The sequence below is a fragment of the Corvus brachyrhynchos genome, unplaced genomic scaffold, assembly GCF_000691975.1.
Source record: "Corvus brachyrhynchos isolate BGI_N302 unplaced genomic scaffold, ASM69197v1 scaffold140, whole genome shotgun sequence".
Lineage (NCBI taxonomy): Eukaryota > Metazoa > Chordata > Aves > Passeriformes > Corvidae > Corvus > Corvus brachyrhynchos.
Window position 1 is genome coordinate 696,612 of NW_008235809.1, and position 12,570 is coordinate 709,181.

General features: G+C 43.0%; 1 protein-coding gene across 1 annotated transcript in view; it reads left to right on the top strand.

The window, feature by feature from the left end:
• The window catches only part of PDZD2 (PDZ domain containing 2), a 201,979-nt gene that overhangs the window by 48,176 nt on the left and 141,233 nt on the right, over positions 1-12,570 (top strand).

A 12,570-nucleotide genomic window follows, 5' to 3' on the forward strand; every position in this document is an offset into this window, starting at 1 on the left:
CCCCGGGGGGGGGGGGTGCAGCTTAGGCTTCTGAGCCGCCCCATGACCCACCCTCTGAGTCTGCCTCTTTGGGAAACTTGATCCAGGGGATGGGCTGGGATTGATTGGCATCATGCTGCCCCAGCCCCGCAGGAGGCTGGGTCACCGCAACAGGTGGGAGTGCTGATCTGCTGGAGGGCAGAAAGGCTCTGGAGAGGGATTTGGACAGACTGGATCCATGGGCTGAGGCCAGTTGTGTGAGGTTCAACCAGGCCAAGGTCCTGCCCTTGGTCACAACAACCCCAGGCAGTGCCACAGGCTGGGACAGAGTGGCTGCAAAGCTGCTGGGTGGGAAAGGACCTGGAGGTGCTGGTCAGTAGTGGCTGAACATGAGCTGGAGTGTGCCCAGGTGGCCAAGAAGGCCAAGGACATCCTGAATGTATCAGCAATGGTGTGGCCAGCAGGACCAAGGTGGTGACTGTCCCTCTGTACTCAGCACTGGTGGGGCTGCACCTCAAATCCTGCTTAGTTTTGAGCCCTTCACTGCAGGAGAGACACCGAGGTGCTAAAGTGTGACCAGAGAAGGGGAACAGAGCTGGGGAAGGGTGTAGAGCACAAGTCCTGTGAGGAGCAGCTGAGGAAACTGGGGATGTTTATCCTGGAGAAAAAGAGGCTCAGGGGCATCTTACCTCTCTTTACAACTCCCTGACAGGAGGGTGTAGCCAGGTGCGGGTCAGTCTCTTCTCCCAGGGAACAAGGGACAGGATGAGAGGAAATGGCCTCAAGCTGCACCAGAGAAAGTTCAGGTTGGTCATCACGAATAATTTTTTCACTGAAAAGGTGGTTAAGCATTGGAATGGGCTGCCCACGGAGTCAGCATCCCTGTAAGTGTTCAAGAAATAACAACCTGGCATTAAGTGCTATGGTTTAGTTGACAGGGTGGTGTTCCATCAAAGGTTGGACTCAATGACCTTGGAGGGCTTTTCCAACCTAAATGATTCTATGATTCTATGAAAGAAATGGAAGCTGTGGTCAGCATCAGCAGCATTTATTCTCTGAGAGGTGACAACTCATTGCTTCCAGCGAGTTTCTACCAGCAGTAGACCTTCAATTTGGGAAAGAAGAATTTAGTCTGGCATGCATGCTTTGGGAGGCTGCTGTAGTTCAGCTGGAGGTTAAGAGGACAGAGGCAGCAATGACAGGGTTATGGTTCAGTGGTCTGTGTCCTTCAGAGGTCACAGATGAACCCTTTGTGCCTCAAAAACCTCTGCATTGACTTGAGAGCAGGAAAGGGAACTAAAATAAAACTGCAGAGTGCAGAGACTAACCCTCCATCTGTGAAAATCCTGCTGTTGGCTGCAGTTGAAGCCATGTCCTGTTTTTGGAGATACATTCCCTAAGGAGGTGATGAGCAGTCAGCTTTATGTGTGCTTTTGCCTGTCAGAGCCGTAGGGAACAAAGCTGAGCTCTGCCGATGTGCGTCACACACCTGGACTTCATAGAGAAGGAGTGAAGTGTAAATATGCAGTGTTGAAGGGAAATGCAGTTATTGCCTCCAGGTAGATATTGGTGGTAGAGATGTAAAATATTATCTGAAAATCCTTTGGCTTTTCACCTCCCAGCTCACTGGGAGGTAAAAGAGAACATTGGTGTGGATGAGTAAGTGAGCAGAATTGCAGATTCTGCCAAAGCCAAGATGGGAAGGATGTTCTCTGAAAGTCCCTTCCTAAGCTCTACTTGGCGCGCTTGCTTGGGAGCACTCATCGTACGCTGTTAATTATTTCCAGTGCTCAGGTCAGATTAGAGATGATTAATGGATTTTGGGAATAGTGATGTGGAAATACGTCTCATTATATCTGGTAATAATAATACCAATAATTTTGTTTGTCTTAATTCAGACTTATGAGAAAATAGAAAACTATTTATTTATTTATTTACTTACTTACTTAAAATTTTGGCCTTTCCAGTAACATGGTGAAATCCCATCAGTTCACCTTCCAAGTGTGTTCAATTTGCAGTGTTATAAACTGTTGGTTTTCTTGGTGCTTATCAACATTTAATTTAAATAGTTTGTTGGGGACATTTGTTTGTTTAATATAGAATCAGAGTATTGGAACATGAGATGTTTGTGGTTTGTTTGTAATACTAGATGCATGACTCCTGAAGACAATGCAGTCCAAATTTAACATGTTATTTACATTCTCTTGTTTTATGAATAATTATTGCAGATATCTTTCCCACAGGAAGATCTCGAGAAGAGTGGAAGCATTTAAAAATAATTACAGATCTACAAAGCCTATTTTTGTCCCTATTTTAATGTAAGTGTTGTTTTCAGAAAGAACTGGCGTGTACAGTAAATTTCTATAGGAGTGTTCAAAACATGACATGGAAGCCCAGTCCCTCAGGAAGCCTTGCAATTGAGAAAGGTTTTTGGCTGTCAAGGTGCAGGTAAATAGGTGCTTGTTTCCAAGTCATACAGGAGTAGGTGACATTAGTGAGGGCCTTTAAAAGCTGGGTTGTTTATTTAGGTGCCTACATGTAAATTTGAAGTCTAATTCTTATTACTTATATGCCTACAGTTGTGACTCGTTTTCTGTGTGAAAATGTGTGTGTGTTAGATAGAGATGTGCTATTTTCAAACTTGGAAAAGGCAATGTTTCTTGGAATCTGAATACTTAAAATTAAATTTCCTCTGTGGTTACACAACTGTAGAGTAAATCCAGAAAAGCATCACTGACTTTAATTATGTTACTCCAGATTTTTCCTTCTATAAATTATGTCAGAAACTAATTCTGAGTACTATGAACATTCATAATGGTGCTTCCCAGCATCAGCTCTGGACTGTTCAGCACGTGGAAGAGATCCAAAGGATGATTAGGCATGTTGGTGAACAGAGGAGTCTGAATAATTGCAGAACTGGATGGGTACCATTCTTCAAGAAACTCTTTAAGTATAGTTCTTTCATTGTTGAACAAGCTTGCAATAACTTGGTTCCTTAAGCAAGATTTTTTTGTTCTGTTATCAAATTGAATAGTCCTTAAGGGTTTATAGATAGATAAGTAGTTTTAATGATCTGACAGCTAAAGAAGTTTGCTTTGATATAGTCTGGGACACTAGATCATGTGAGAATTAGGTGATTTGAAGTCTAGTCTGAAGTAAGTTGTTTCATTCTGGTTTAAATGAATGCAAAAAAGCAAGCCTATTTTCCTTCAATACTCAAACGTACATTGAGCATAAGAGAATATGGGAAAGATTTAGAAAGTCACTTAGAAATTGCAAAGCTTCTTCATTTTCCCACCTGACCTGGACTTGGAGGAGAGGCTGGGTGCTGCAGACAGTTTGTGTATAAAAAGGACGAAGATGAAAGAGAATAATTTGATCATACTAAAGGGCTTCTGTATCAGTAAGAGTTTTAGACTTGATCCTCTCATTAATAATGGATGGCCAGACGGATGCTTCCTCCTCTGCTGTCTCTTTTTAATTCATCTGAATGATGGTGGAAAATGGAGCCCAGTGGTTTGAGCCTGGCTGTCTCTGCAGTTTAAAAGCTCACTGTGTCTGTCTTCAGATCTCCTCTTGCAACACAGCAGTTTTGGTATGTTGAAAAGCACATTTGGGAGGTTTCCTTACCAAACCAAGCAGGTCAAACAACCTAGTTGTTTAATACACAAAAGACCTAAAACTGTGAAGCTGCATCATCGCAGCCCTGGCTCAGCATTTTATTGCCATCTGCAACACAACTGGCTTTGGCTTTCCCTGCTTTCAGAGCAGGGCTGCCTGTATGATTGTTCACTGTCCCAAAATACATTGTATTTGCTGTCCCCAGAGGACATCAGCCTCTTGAACACAGGCAAGACTGCAGGGAAGTGGTGTGGGGGCTTGTGCTGCCTGACCTGGAGTGGGAGCTGGCGCTTTTAGTCAACACCACAGTTCAGAGCTTTACTCTTACCTGCTGACATACAGCAGATGTGTTTTTCAGCTTTCACCTATTCATGTTATTTTTAGTAATATCATTAAAATCCCACCATGTTCCTGGTCCAGTGGAAATACTTTCCAGGATATCATGATCCCTGATTTCTGGTATAATTTCACATAATGTGTTTTGGAAATGTGTCTCTTTTTATGAGCTCAGTTATGTTGTATGGACATAAAGAGGAAGAAGGAAGTGGATGGCTTCAGGGTTTTAGAAGGAATAAGCAGCTTCTACCAAGGGGCACTGGTTGGTTTTGTGAGAAGTGAGGCAGCTCCTCCTGAGCAGTTCTGCTGACAAGGACGTACCCTATGGCCTTTGAGGTAATACTGGTGGTGGAAGCCACTGGAGACTTCACACTGTCCCTGGACTGAGAGTGATACAGTCCTGCAGTGCTGTCAGCTTGCTCTCAGATGATCTGAAGCAAGGGTAGAAGGAATTAGGAGAGCCTCGCTCTCTTCCCATCCTCTGGTGGGACATGATGCCCCACATGGTACACAGTAGCGGGGGCACCTATGGTACTTAGAAAATTTTCCAGTGGCCCTGTGCCTACAGGAAAGCTTCAGATGAGGCTGTATGGGATGCCTACTTTTTTTGTAACTCCATTCTCTCTTTATAAAAATGGAAACAATCTCATTTCCTTAAGGAAAGATTTTACTAATTGCCAGTGTTTTGGATACTATGAGAGCACCTGGAAATAAATAACTCCTGTAGAGAGCTATTTGGTGGTGAGGTTTTCAAACCAAATCAAAGTATATAGTTAGATTTTTACCCAACTGTTGTGCCCCCCTTTAGAGTGTAATGTTTCCTGCAAGAATTTTGCATTTCCATGCTTGGCTGTTTCAGTGTCTTCTTGGTGAACTGTTCTTTGTTCTCAGGGCTTGCTTGGGCTGATAACTGTAAATGTCCTGGCAATTATAGGTTTGATTTAGTAAGTCTAGATGTTTGCACAGATCTTTTGATCTTTAATATAGTGGACATAAATACTTGAAAATCAAAGCAGTTAAGAAAGTGTTGCAGGGAGCCTGTCAGCAAGAATTGATACAGTTTCACCACTGCCTTTATTTAGCAATGCTGTATTAGATTTCTCTCTGTGCCCCGTTTGCCTGGTTAACTGGTTTAAAGCAGGTTCCAACTGATCATATTCAGATACCTCTATTTTACTTGCCCACACATTTTTCAGGCAATGGAGCAGAAAGTACACTTTCTGTGCAAGAAAGGTATCATGCATCTAGTCTGAAAATAAAGATCTACAAGAGGTCAGATAACTATTTCCTCCTAAGAGTGCCTATTCCTCTCCTTTGGCTAGAAATGAAGCCCATGGTGACAAGCTCAGATGAGGATTCAGCTGCTGCTAAAGAACAAAACCCCCAGTTTTAATATTCCTGTATTCCTGCTGGTTACTTGTGTGGAGGTCAAACCTGAGGCTGTGGTTTGACTGTGCAGAAAATCCAGCTTTAGGGCTCCTACAGCTGTATTAAAAGCATTGAGCCCATGAAATATAAAATGCTGACTGCTATAAAACTTGCTGTCAATTCAAATTTGTTCAAAATCTCTCAAAGCCTCCCGGCATAAGATTTAAATTTTTATTGCCAGGTCACATAGCAGAAGTCTTCCTGTGGTTGGCATAAAGCTGACCTATAAATGTGCACTCTGGCTAATTCAGCAGAAACATGACCGTGTGCCCAGATCTGATTTGTACCACTGGGTAATCCAGAATAAAACAGATCTGCTGCTGTCCTGAAGGATTTCAGACCTCAGACCATTACAGCAAAACTATCTTTCAACAATAGTGTGCCTTTTCGTGAAAAACCTCAATTCAGTTCCAAGGTAGTTTTTTTCCTATTGTTACTTTTTAGCTATTAGTTTCTAACTAGTAAGTAGAAGCTACACTTGAATAGAAATTAGTAAATAAACGTCTTTTGCTGGTAGTGAATTTGTTTCTTCAGTGCTGATATGCCCAGATGACTTTAGGAAAACAAGTACCATGCCTTCATCTATATATAAAAAGATTAACGGTATATGTCAAACGTAACCTTTAAAGCAATTATAAAGTGATCTCACTCAGGGGATGAAAACAATTTTTTGAATAACTGTATGTATGTTTTTCTGGAAGTTTAGGCCAGGATGGAAATGCCAAAGGGGTTATCCTGGAGGATTGGGTCTTAGCCATCCACACAAATCACGTTTTAAAAATTGGTAATGGGACATTTTAATGGCTCTCTATATTTCTGTTTCCCCCTACAAGAAAGTGATTACTAGAGCTCTTTACATCATTCCTTTGAGGACAACATAGGAAGAAAAACCTCAGTTTGTCAGAAAAGAAAAAAGCTTATTGCTTATGCCCTGAGTATCCACATATGCTTTTTGACAGTTCCAGCCTCAACTTATTTAAAGAAAATATTCTTCCTTTTCCATAAGCAATAATTTAAGACAGCTTTTTTGCTGCCTTAAGAAAGTCTCAAAGAAGGATCCTCTCTTTACTTACATCACAAATGTTTAACTTGGTATTTTGAACTGAAAAGCTGGAGATGAAGGAAGAAACTGTGTTACTTCCTGAGCCATAACTAAAAACTTTCACTGAGGAATGGAGAAGAAGATAGCCGGTTTATTTATGTGGGTGGTATTTCAGCCCTTGAGAGCACATCTTAGGTGGGCGTGCTGGGTGGAACAAGGGCAGGTAAAAGCTGATTTTTCTGGCTGTAAATACTCCAGGGATGAAGGTGAGAAGAGCTGATAAACACTAAGAAGAGCAGAGAGCTGTAGAAGCTGCATGTCTGTGGGTATAAACTGATTGTGAATACATTTAAGCCAGAATACAGACCATTTCCAGCTATGTGGTGTGTTCGGGCAGCTTTCCAGCAATGTAAGTGTTCTTCACTTCTGTTTGAAATTTGATGAGTTTTATTGATTAGAGCATGAAAAAACTGCTGTGATATCTGGGGTCTGGATTTGATGATGCCCCAGAGGATTTTTGTGGCTGGTGGCACAAGGAAGAGGACCAGGCAGCTCCGCTCACTGGGTGCTGGTGGCACACCTTTGGGAAGAGGCTTCAGCCATGCAAAGTGGCTGTTTTTTTCTCGATTGGATGGAAAGGAGTGGTACTTGGCTGTTTGCACTGCTGGGTGAGAGGGGCTGTGCTTTTTTCAACCTTTTTGATCCTCTGAGAGCGTCTGGCCCAAAAGTTTCTCTTCTTGCAAAGGAGGGTACCTGTCCTGTGCTGTCGGTTGGCTCTGGACTCAGTCCATGGGCCTGAAGCAGTGGGGGTTAAGTCTGAGCCCTAAAACGAGTATTTAGCATGGTGAGAGTCTTTCTAATGTGAAATTCCTTGAAAAGCTGATCTCCTTTGTGGGTCCTCCTCAAACTGAGTGGTCATACTGTCTCTGCACCATCATGATCCTTCTATTTGAATAGGACTAATACTGTTTCCATATTCCACTCAGGATATTAATTGACATTTCCCACCCCAGTATCTTCCCAGTTGAGATGCTCTGTGCTTGCAAACATCCCGTCTGCAAAATCTTAGTTCGCTTTATCCTTGAAACTGTTAACAAAGAAATCTCAACAGACCACACTACTGAGATCTAGGTAAGATGGGAGATTTAATTACCAGAGAATGTGAATCAGTAGCCTCAGAGGGATTCAGAGCAACCAGGATGAAATCTCTTTGGTGGAAAGCTGTCCCCAGGAACAGGGACTCCTTCTCCCCAGGCAGGGGACTTCAGGCCCATGGGGCTGCCCATTCCCAGTTCTGGCTTGTTTTACTCCAGAAAAGTCTAGGCAATTCCACGGTGGGCATAAAATTAGAGTATTTTGTACACAGGTCTGTACTTGATGTGAGGCAGGTAAGACAGTCTGGTAGTTCTGTCAACTACAGAAAGTAAGGTGGTGGTGACTCCAGTAAATTTTCTCACATGGGTTTTGAGTCTATTTTGTGGAAGTCAAGAGTAAAAATAAATTTCTTCTTAGTGTTGAGGTTTCCATTTTTATCAGGCAGGTCTATTTTTCCCCTTGATGAACAGTTTATCACCTTTCTGTTTTTTGCTTCCATTGGTATTGGGCACCTGAGCTTGCTCTTCTCACCAGCACAGAGGCGTTCAGCTCAGCGCTGTGCTGTCTGTTACATCTGGAAGGAGCATTTCCTATTTATGCTTGTCTGGAGTAATTTTTCCAAATCCAGAAGGTTTTGTTTGAGAATATCAAATCCCTTGAAAGTACTGTATAATTATCTACATGATTAATTTAAGTGTCTGCCGTGGCTCTGCAGCGAGCTCAGGGGCGTAGACAGGCAACCCGCAGCGTATCGACGCCCGCAGCTTTTCCTGTGGGGAGAAGGAATGGGGTTTTGAAGACTGCCTGCCTCCGGCGGCATGGAGGGGGCCGTCATGCTCTATCTCTGGAGGGATGTGTGTGCATGGAGGGGGAGAGCCCTCCAGCAATGTTGCTAAATGAATGATGGATGAGTTTTGCATGGAATGCAGATGCCTCTGAACACTCCAGCCGGCTAACTGCAGGATTGAAGCTGAAGTCAACATCAGTGCCCTTTGCCAATGCAGAGGAGATTTGGAGACTTGAGCTAAAATCTGAGCTGCTTTCAAGGAGCCCCAGGATCTCCAGGCTGGAGACCCAGGCAGTGCTTTTGATCTGGGGATAGTTGGTAAAAGACAGTCCATAACATGTCTACCCAATATCAAAACGGATAAACAACTGAGAGCAAAACTCCTTAAATTATTAGGCAAAAAGGCCCTCAAAGAATGATCTGGCCCAATCTTCTCTAGAGAATGAATGGTTCTGAACCCTGTATGGTTACTGAGAGAGCTGTACCAATGTTTGCTGTTAAAGCAAAGGGTGGCATAGTCACAAGGGTGTCATTGTCATAACTCACGGGATATTACCCATTAAATGGCCTCTTACTGTACTCCCACTAAGACATAAAATTATGTTGAAGGAAGTGAAAATAAGAGGGATTGAAATGGAGAGATCTACTGTCTCCTGCAACCCAAGAGATAGTGTCTCTAGTCATTGTTCATGGCAGATGTCTGACCCTCTGCAGAGACCATGCGTGATGGTCAGCACCTGAGATGGTGTTCCCCAGTGCTTTGATATTCTTCATCCTTCTGAGTGTTATCTAACCACTAACCTAAACCTACCTGGATGTGATTCACATCCATTACTCCATCATGGACAAGAGGAACAGACTGCTCTTCTCCTCCTGGTCACTGTGGGGCATTTTAAAGTACATGAGGACCTTTAGCTTATGGTATCACAGCCCACCTGCAATACCTTCTCCTTTTTAGACTAGCAGGCCCTAATTTCTTGAGTATTTCCTATTAAGTTACACTTTCAAGACTGGCAAGTAATTTCAGAGCTCTGCTCCAACAGGGTAGTGTTGCTGCTGAGACCTTCCCAGCTCTGTGTGTGGCTACAGAAATACTTCATATGCCGTGTTGGCTTTGTCCCCGCTGATACATCCTGGGACAATGACCTTTTTTTTTTCTCCAACAGCAGGACTTTATTGACAGCAATGATTCCCTCTAAAATATCAAAGCCAGGCTGGATGGGGGTCTGAGCAACCTGGTCTGGTGGAAGGTGTCCCTACCCATGGCAGGGGGGTTTGGGACCACATTCCTTCCTAACCCAATCCATTCTGTGATTCTGCGATTCTATGAAACGCTGCATCTGGTGCCAAAGATTTGCCTCATAGCCAATGCTATCTAAGTGACATTTTCCTTTTGTAGTACTCTGCATTTGTTCTTGATGAACTTTACCCTAATTTTTCGAGTATGTTTTTCTGATTTTTGTCAAAATATTTTAGATGCTAATCCCATTCTCCAGTGTGGCTGCAGACACTCCCAGCTTCGTGTAATCTGCAGATTTAATATGTGTACTCGCTTTCATTGTCCAGGTCACTAATGAATGTGCTGAGCAGAACCAGACTATATAGATCCAGCAGAGCTCCACTCACAGTGTCCTTCTGTTTTCACAGAATGTCATTAATAACTACTCCCTGGGTATGGATTTATAGTAGTCTCATTTAATCATATTTCCCTAGTATATTTATGAGAAAGTTGTTTGAGACACTGACAAAAGCTATAATAAAGCCCAGATAAATGACATCCAACAACTTCTCCATTAAGAAAAGAAATTAATTTGATTTTACATGGTTTGATTCTTGTCTCTCCTGTGTCTGCTGCTGCTTATAGTTTTGTTCTCTTCCACATACATGCAAACTGTTTCTTTGTTTGATTTGGAGATTTTAAAGATGATTGAAGCTAGACTGACTGACGTAATAGTCTTCTGCTGCTTCTCTTTGTACCCTTGAAGACAGCCACTGCATTTGCTGTTGTTCTTAATTCTGACCCCTTAACTGTTTGAGTTCTCACAAGTGACTAACAGGGAGGTATCTGAGATGGTTTTACCTGGTTTTGTAGGGAATTTAAATGGTGGTTTGTCCCACTCTGCTGGACTGGCAGTACCTGACTTGGACAGAGGACTGATCTCTTATCCTGGAATTGTCAGAGACGAGGATAGTATGCCTCTGTAGTGATATTGTGTCGCACTGTGTATACTAATCCCCTGTGCACAGCTGGTAATTTTAACAAGGACTAAAGCAAAAATCAAACCAGTGTTGCCTCTTTCAGTGTCATTTTTCAGTAACTTTCTCTCTAAGTAACATTTTTCTGGACCATCTTCTTGGTATTAATATGCATAGAAAGGGTAATTTTTTTTATCTTCTGCAAGTTTCATTTCATTTTTATGCCATGATGTTTCTATTATTTTTGCCTATGTGTTCACACTATTTTTTTTTAACTTGTGCTCAGTAACCTTTTGGTGTTCTTTCTTCTTGTCTTTGAGGAAAATGAAAAGCTCGTGATGCTGCCTAGTCTTCTGATCCTTCTGCATTGAGATGCTATTGTACCTGTGCCTTTTAAGCACAAAATATTGTTTCTTCAAGAAAGTACAGCTCACCTTGATTTCTTTTTCCTTTAAAGTCTTCTCCATGAATTCTTGCCTAGCAGGTTTTTTTTTAATGTACTGAAGCCAGGCATTTCTGTTTTGCTGTTCCAAATCCCTTGATTTTACATGCATTCTTACACGAGTTTCTTTCCACCTTCTTACCCCCAACACATCCTTCTCTGGAGGCACTTCCCTGCTGATTACTTGACCCATCTGTTACATGAGAATGTTGCTGAAGGCACTAGGACCTTTTGTCTCCTACTGCTTTTCTTTCCTAACAGATATCTCATGCTTGTACTTTCCCATTACCATTGACTCAGCTGTTACCAGCTGTTTAGGGTTTGTTGTGCCCTCCCCTGTGTTTGTTTTGTTTTGTGCTTTCCCCCTTTATTATTAACCAGATAAATTAGCAGTTCTCACTCCCCCTGTGTTCTGGACCTCAGAAAAAATATATACATCATCCTCTGTATGCCAAGAGATTCTGCTTTAACTTTTTTTTTTGTTGGTCCATATATAAGCTGTGCATTTTTAGATCAGTATTCCAGGTCTAGGTCTTACTACACCAAGTTCCAGTCATGTCAGTTAAATCATTGCTTTTGTCTTAAATACGAGATCTTAAATAAGACTTAAATTCTGTGTTAAAAAACCCGCATATTCACCATTGTTGCATTAGATGTCTAAGATGTTCAGAGGATTTAACCTTATCTTCTGGTGACGTCTGTGTCTGTGTTATCACCTCTTGTTTTAGACCTGTGCCCGGGCAGTTTCTGTCTCTATTCTTTCCCTTTTCTTACCTGTTTTTCCTACCCTGAGTCTAACTCAGAAGTCCCTCTCACTAAGCAGGGGGCCAGTTCCTCCTTTCCCAAGCTGATGTCTGTTCCTGTAGAGCCGTAAGTGTAACATCACCCTCTTGGTGAAGAGGCTGGTGTCCTCCTGTAGGAGCATCACATGTGGCCCTGATCTGTTGTTGTCCCTGCCTGAGCTTTCCTGGGGTCGCTCCTGTCCATCTAGGTAATGCCCACAGCCAGGGAGGTGGCAGAACTTGGCATACAGCTTCTGAGCAGCAGCATTTTGTGAGAGGAAAATTCTTTTGGGGTTGTAAGCTCTTTCTACAGCTTTTCTACCTAACACAAGCCTTTTATACACATCTGCAAGAGCAGACCTGTGTGCTTCAAGCTCGAAGCTGCTGCTTTCTTCAGCTTTCCTGGTGCACAGCTCACTGAGCAGCAGCCACTGCTAGGAAATAAATCCCTGAAAGAATCCGGTCAACCAGCCTTGACTTGTGTCAGGATTTTTTCTTGTTCCTAATGATCCTGGCAAAAAAACCCCCCCCATCTTGCCCTCTTGCCTGCTAACCCCCAGCTCCTGCTACCTCCTGGCTGCCTGTGTGCCTCCCTCTCCAAACTGCAGGAAATTGGAGAATTCACTTGCCCAACTCTTTTCCCAGAGAACTGGATAGTCACGTCCCTTAGATGCTTCACCCACAGGGCAGCTGTGAGCCACTGCTGCCACTAAGGGAGGGACCCCATTGGTGTCCTCACCCTTCGTGTTTGCTGCTGCCCATCCCTCGTGCAGCTTGGTGGGGAGTTGAGTCCGGGAAGAGGCCGGTTTAAGCCTATCCCAGCCCAAAATGACTGGCGTGGACGGCAGAGCTGCCAGCTTCA